The sequence below is a fragment of the Egretta garzetta genome, unplaced genomic scaffold, assembly GCF_000687185.1.
Source record: "Egretta garzetta isolate BGI_Z169 unplaced genomic scaffold, ASM68718v1 scaffold81, whole genome shotgun sequence".
NCBI classification, from domain to species: domain Eukaryota; kingdom Metazoa; phylum Chordata; class Aves; order Pelecaniformes; family Ardeidae; genus Egretta; species Egretta garzetta.
Window position 1 is genome coordinate 1035724 of NW_009258671.1, and position 7571 is coordinate 1043294.

Genomic DNA, 7571 nt, shown 5'->3' on the forward strand with positions numbered 1-7571 from the left:
ATAAATTTATCTGTCCTGTCTTTCAGTATCTATTTTGAAATTTTGAGCCAAATGGAAGGAAAACAGGAGACAGACCACTGCTTAGGTTCATGTGAACTAGACATTCACTGAAGTTTTTCATAACTGGTGGTAACATAAGGACCTTTAAAAAGTGCATTTTTACCTGTGTAGAAAATTTGGTGGTGCATTTGCACTGTTTTAATCTATTGACACTTTCTATAGAACTATGATTAAAAAGGCAATGGTTTTGTTACATGATGACGATGGTTGTGATAAAGTGCTGTCTATTCCCAGGATAACTCAACGAGAATGTGCAATTAACTGTGCTTTTACTGTGCTTTTTAACCTGTTCTAATTTTTTGTCTTTTTTATAATTTTTTTTTCCCCATTTTTCTCCCACCTCTCCTACCCAGCTGGCTGCTGTACCTCAGACTAACTTGTTTCATTTGTTGTTTTGTATCGTTGCCTCCTTTTCCTGGCACCCTTTTAGCTCTACCTCTGACCTTGGTTGCATCATGCTCACTGCAGGATGGATCATGAGTCCCTACTGACAGCCGCCAACTGGTACTTTTTTCCAAGCTAAGGTGAAAACAATACGGTCTGCCTGGGGGCTGATCCAGGGCAAGTGAGTGGCCCTGCTTTGAAAGGTTGTCGGAAAGGGCATGTTTGTCCCCAACTCTGAGATCGAATCCAAAGTAAACCTGATTTCTCTCTAGGCAAAGGCTAAGGCAATCCTGCCAAGTCCTCTCTAGTCCATTGCATTAATGTTATCTATAAGCATCTTTCTCACCGTGGGTTTGTCTCCTCTACCTAGCTACCCTCTAGGACAAAAGCAAGGAACACCTTTGACTCAACCTATTCCCCAGGCTGAGGCAGGGAATTTGACTAAAAAGTAACACAAAAGGATCATCCAGAAATCCCCCTCAGATGATCATCTCCTTCCACCACCACCCTCAAAACCTTTTGTGACATGAAAGCATGCATTGTGTAACCTTTTCACTTCATATCCTTCATTCTTTCTTCTATAGCACAATTTCATCCTTAAGTTTTGAAGCATTGCTTCTCTCCAACACTTTCGCTGTTTTATTTGTTTCCTGCTCAGCAGCCCTTATTCCATGTTATGCTTTTTCACCATTCTTACTCAGAATTCTTACCCAGCCTCTGATGTTGTCATAGCTTGCCATTTCCTTATCTTCTTCATGGTCCAGAGGAGCTTTTATCTCTCCAGTTTTTGGTTGTAGAATAGGTCTCTTATGAAATCTTTTCTTGTTTATTCCTCATTTGTCCTTTTAATCTATTTAGTTGTTTTAGTTTCCTTCTGTGTATAGCTTTCCTCAGCAGCCTCCTTCGCTGGGTTCTTCGTTCAATACACATCTGCCTTTTCCAGATCTGCTTTCCACATTTTGCACATTTCTCTGCATTTCTCCCCTACCACAACTCTATCTCCAATAACTTGAAGCTGCATATTAAAGTGCTGTTTAAAGAAAAAAAACTACTTAATGATAATTAAGTGATATTATGGTGATAATACAGACATCTTAGTGGTTAACCTTCAAGTGTGATTGAGGCGTATCATACTGTGGAAGGTGTTGCATTCTTCTTCGATAGATGAAGAAGAAAGTCCAAGCATCAAAATGAAAAGAAGTAGGGAGGAAGGGCAGTGACCTTTAAAATCCATTGTGGATAGGTCAAGTCAATTTTTTTTGTTTGTTTGTGTGTTTGTTTTGGGGCATGGTCTTTCACCACTGTCTTGTCGACATCTATTGAAAATAAAATGCAAACTATAAGCAGGCATCCAATTAATGCCAAGATCAGACTAGCCTCAGTTCTTAGGTGAGGTCTTCTAGCACAATTGTGCTGGAAGAGGCTTTATGCAAGGTTAGGTGGTTGGTCTTTAATACAGCTGTTATGTTGTGCCTGTCAGCTGTAACACACTCCCCAGTTTGCCTCTTATGTTGCTTACAAAATGCATCGGCAGTACATCTTTTGTCCTTGCCAGCAGATGCAGCTGTTTAAGCAGGATTTTCTTTTTATTTTTGGATGTGAATTCAGTAACTGTGATATGGTCTTGATGTGCAAACTACCACCCCCCCAATTATGTAAAAATAGGAAGGAAACTGACCCCAGACCCTTTCCTAAGTATGAAGAGGTGGCATTTTCCTACTATGTAATGTCTGAATGTATTTTTTTTGTCATTCTGCAGCATCTAAAGGCCTAAGATTTATAATGCATGACATCTGATTTGAGCCTGCTTCTAACCTTCCTCTTGTGGAGGGAAGAATTTTGATAACTTGGCATCCCCTTGCATCCTCTTTCTTTAGCAAAGTCAGAGTCATACCCTTGTCTGAAAGGAATCTTACATAAAACCCGAAATGTAGGATCTCTGGGTTAAAACAAAGAGCTCTTCCATGGAGTGGGCATCTGTAGCACTTCTCAAGTAAATCTTTTCTAGACATCAAGGTAAAAAATGTAAGAGTTTCATAAGGAACAAGCTTTCTGCCATGTTTAAACATTTAAAAATTAAATAGAAGTACATATACCTAGTAGAGGATTGCACAAGATGTTCACCATTGCATCATTTTGCATTTGCTAAATTTCTGAAGCAACTTTTGGGAGAAGCATTTTGAGCTTGAAACTTCTGATCTAGCTCAGATGCCTTTCAGGAATCATTGAAAGGTGAATAATGGCACCTTCCTGCTGGGAAGTAAGAGTTCAGTATCTGGGACCACATCTTGTGTAGATGTTTTAATATTTTGTAGTCCCAGGGGGATATACTGGCATACCACAAAACCTCATTTAATAGAATTGTACCTACTGCCTGAGACAGCTGGTAGCAAGGACACTCCACTAAAAGAAGAACTTAGGGATGGGAGGAGACTGCACTAGGATGGGCTTGGTATAAGAGTGGTAGAAACCATAGACATTTAAAATGAGTTTAGGAGTAAGCTGTGAAGCTCAGTGCTAGAGGTTTGTCCTTTTGTGATTTGTTTGAAGAAACTCAAGATGAAACAGCATAAACCTCTACGTTTTACCTGGTTCAGATGGTAGTCCAAGTCATCAATCAGCCCCAGTCTGTAAATGTAAATATACATATGCCTGTGTTCATCTGAACTCTTCTTGAAGAGCTTTGCTCTTGAAACCACTTATACTGATTATGACTTGTTCCTTCTTAAGAGCAGATTTGTGCAGCTCTACCTAAGAAAAGCTTGTTTCAAAATTTACAATGTTTGTTTTCTAAATGGTTATATTGGAATTGGCTTTCTTTTTTTTGGTATTTTTTAATAAACCACCGCATACCAACACATTTGGGTAGAAATGTACAACTGCTACAAGTATTAAATGAAAATAATTTGATACTATTATCAAGCTAACAGACAAAATGATTACTATGTTGACTACAAAAATTATGTATCATAAAGAAATAGAAGAGAAGACCACATATTTTGCCTCACTGCCTGCTTTTACTAAACCAATGTGTTTTCTTTGGACTGTGAATAGCATAGGCTGCTTCCTCAGCAAGATTTTGTAAGCTTCCCTACTAGATTGCATTTATTTTATTTTTATTTTTATTTTTTGCTTAATTTTCTTTCCAGAACAAATCTGAATTGCAGATGTCTGTAGCAGGAAACTACTGCAGTTTGAAAACTGGTGGTGTCTTTTTCTAGTTCTGATAAAACTGTGATATAATACTGTTTATGTGGGTGAAATTTGCAGGTATATGTATGGTGAGGAAATTCTAAGAAATTACTTCCATGTGTTTTCAATAGATTTATTACTTTTCTACTATGCTGGCATTTTCCTCTCTTTGATGCTGGTACTGCTTTCAGAAAGACAAAATAAAAACAAATAATAAAAACAAATGTAAATATTAGCCTTTGCTGAAGTTTATAGACTGAATCTAAAGTAAATGCTGGTGTTCTAAAAAAAAAATAAATATAAGTTTTGATCTTTAAAGATAAGGCAGACACTTCACCTATAGCTCTTTCAACAGTGGATTGTGATGAGATGATCCATAGCTATCAACTCATAGTGTCAAGGTATTCTTTATGGGGAGTTCTGTATTTTGTAATTCGTTTGCTTTGTTTGACTATGTTTGACTTTGAAGACTATGAAGATGTATCTAATTGATGATAATTTTTTTTCCAAGGAGTGGAGTTGGATGTGACTTTAGATTATCACTTGATTTCTCTGTGATCTATCAGTCTGCCTCTAATACTCTTCATTTCTAATGTAATTTAGCAAAGCTTGTGAAGATAAATTAATGTTTTTGAAATGCTAAAATACTAAAGTAAGGAGTGCCACACAGTGAAAGACATGGAATAAGGACTCTTAGATATTTTTATAAAAAGTAAAAATACAGGCAGCTGCTTGTTCAACATACAGAGTTATGCAGAAGTTCACTCTACAAAATGCAAAGTATTATTGGCTGGAATATAACTCCAGACTTCAAGGTAGGTGTTTAGGTTTCTCATTGCTTCAGTAAGAAAAAGTAATTCTTCAATAAAAATACGTCAGTGTCAACATTACTAGCTAGCATAAAAAAATGAGTACTAATATTTCAGGTACATCATCCCTACCTCAGTAGTTAACCCTCAAAAAACCTATCTGAATACCTTGTCAAGAAAAAAACTTCTTAACACTTCTTCTGCTTTATCCCTTGAATATTCTGCTTTATCCAAGGGTTACAAAAATGTCAGTGAGGACAGTAGCTCTATAGTCATCTGCCCAGTATTGGAGAGTTTGCAATGTGCCACTAGTACAAGCTATAACTAGACAATACATAAGGGAATCCTCCCCCAGTAAATGCATCCCTTCAGTGTCTCCTTGTCTGTCCAAATTTGAATGAGGAACAGCTTTTGGTGTAGTAGAGTAGGAAAACATATTAAACTGCAACTCTGACCCTTGTAGAAAATTTAAAAATTTAGCTGAGTTAATTTTCCTTTCCTCTCTCCCTTGATCCAAGATGCTGTTATAAATTGAGATAAATGTACCAAAGCATCAATTTGGTAGCTTCTTTTTTTTTTCTTTCTTTACCAGCTCATAGATATTAAATTTCATATTGGGCACTCAAAGCTGTTTTCTGCCATGAGGCTAGAGGCCTTCCCACCATACTGAGGTCAATTGGTTTAAAATGTGCTGGAGGTAGGAAATACATAATATTTCCCCCCACCTTTCTTGGGCCTTCAAAATATTTTACCTCCTTAGAGTCAAGACTAGAAAGTCTGTAAAGAAATGAATTATTAATGTTTGATTTTTCTCAGGAACAGAATCTTTTTACCCAAGGAGCAGCATTTCTTCCATGTTTTTGGACGTTTTCTTCCTTATATCAAATTCTGACCCTTTGGTAAGGTGTCTTCTTTTGACTCACAGATTTGCTGACTTTCATAAACACACTACCTTTACTTTTAATCAGTGCAAAAGTTCAGTTTGGGGAGCTTGGTGGTCAGGTTATAATCAGAACTACATCTAACAGAATGCTGGCAAAAAAAATAAATCCAAAAATTCAGTATGCAGAAAAATGTGGCTTCCAGATGAATATGGATGGAGCTGTATTTTTAAAAAGGTTCTGCCTGCCCCCATTTGCACAAATCTCCATGTGTCAAAGAACAGAGGGATGACGGAAGAGGTGGTAGCTCATTGCCAAGTGTTACATATGCTTTCTGCTTGTTCCAGGAAAGTTATAGCAGTATTGTAGGATACTCCTTTTGACCAGGCTTGTTAGTTGGTGTTAAAATTCTGTGTAAAAATGCTGATGGTTTCCTGTTGAATCATAACAGCATGTGAGACTAGTTACATGGCCCTGGAGATGAAGAAGATGACAAGGGCTCATCAGAAGAAGCTTTCAAGTTGCCCAGGATGGTAAGAAACTCAGACTCTAATTATTTTTGTTTTATAATATTAGTTTCTTTGCATAATCTATATCCTATCCAAGGCATGAATCCTGACCTTATTCAAACTATATGAACTGTAGTTTGAAGCTGTGTGGTAAACCAACTTGCTTATAAATAGAAAATTAGGCAGACTTCTATGCCATATATATCCCAACACCACAGTAATTTCCTGGTATTGATAGTTTGCAAGATGTAAACAAGGTTTCTGCCAAAACTGCCACATGGGATGAAACAAGACATGATTTAAACACTAGCCTAAAAGTTAGCCCCCCTGATCATGACCAATATGATTGTGAAGTCATGGTCATCTAATTATTTGTCCTCATATTCATGAATTGAAAAATCATGCTTTGCATATAAAGTATCAGACCACAGAGAAAATGGCTGGTCCAATGATCCTTGAAAGATTTTGGTAGGAGAAAGAGTTTGAACCCAGGGTACTCTAAATTAGAATCTAAAACAATTTTCTTGATACTTCTTTCCTTACCTGGTTAAGATGAGAGAAGCGGGCTGAGATTTAATGTAAGAAAGAAAACCTGTGAAGCTGATGGATCAGTTCTGGCCCAGAGGTACAGGCCAGTCTTTCCCAGTCCCAGAGAAAGTGTGGTGAAGATCATTAGACAAGATAGAGTCTAAATAGCTTTCCCAAGACAGGTAAAGAGTATCTTAGACCCTCTGGTTCAGAATAGATTTGGTGGTGAAAAATTACATAGCAGAGGATAAGATTCAGCTTCAGTGTTGTGGAATGAAAGGGTCCTGGAGATTGTAGGGGAACATCATGTTGTCTGTCACTGCTATGTGTCTTCTACCAGGCTAGAGAAGCACTATTTTCCAGACAGAAGTCACCACAAAAGGAATTCTCTCCTCGGAAAAATGACCTTTTTTCCTTCCCTTCTGGAGGAGAGTGCTTTTTTGCCTATATCTCTGCTTTTCAGAAAGCATTCATGTTTATTCCAGTGTACACCTCTACCTATGAACCCCAAATCAGTTATTTTCCCTTGACAAGATGAAGGAGCATACAGACATCCATATTTACCAGGTATATATCATGTCAAACCCAGTGTTTGCATTTACTGTTGTTCAGCTCATCTCTGGTAGTTTCCAAGACCTTGTTAGGTATTTAAATCCATGTAACCAAATTTTTGTTTGCTGTGTAGCCCTTCACATACACACAAAATGGCATCAGTTGTGACAATTAAATATTTAAATAATTTAAATATAAATACATGTAAATTAAGTTATCAGAACATGCTTTATTTTTTGTATGGTATTACCTGAATGTATCTAACCTAGAACCAAAGCCCAAGAGAAATTTCCTGGAAATCTCAACCACAGGGGGCTCATGTTTTCCACAATCCTGGCAAATATTGGAATGCTTATTTGAAAGGATTGACTTGCAGAACAGCTCAGTAATGCTTTAGTAATCACTATATTTAGTGAAAGTACCACCTTTGCCTTTCTTTGCTTCAGTCTCTAAGTTAAAGTAACTGATCAATTTCCTCCTGCACAGATGTTTTTATCCCAATTCAATATGTGAGGTAGTGTTTTCAAAGTCCCAACATTTTAAGATGTATTAATTTCATGTTTACATTTCACACACATCTGGGTGAGAGCACTATAGCTGACACCCATTACTGCATGTTTTACTTTTCAGCAAAGAGAAAATAAGGAACAGCAGGA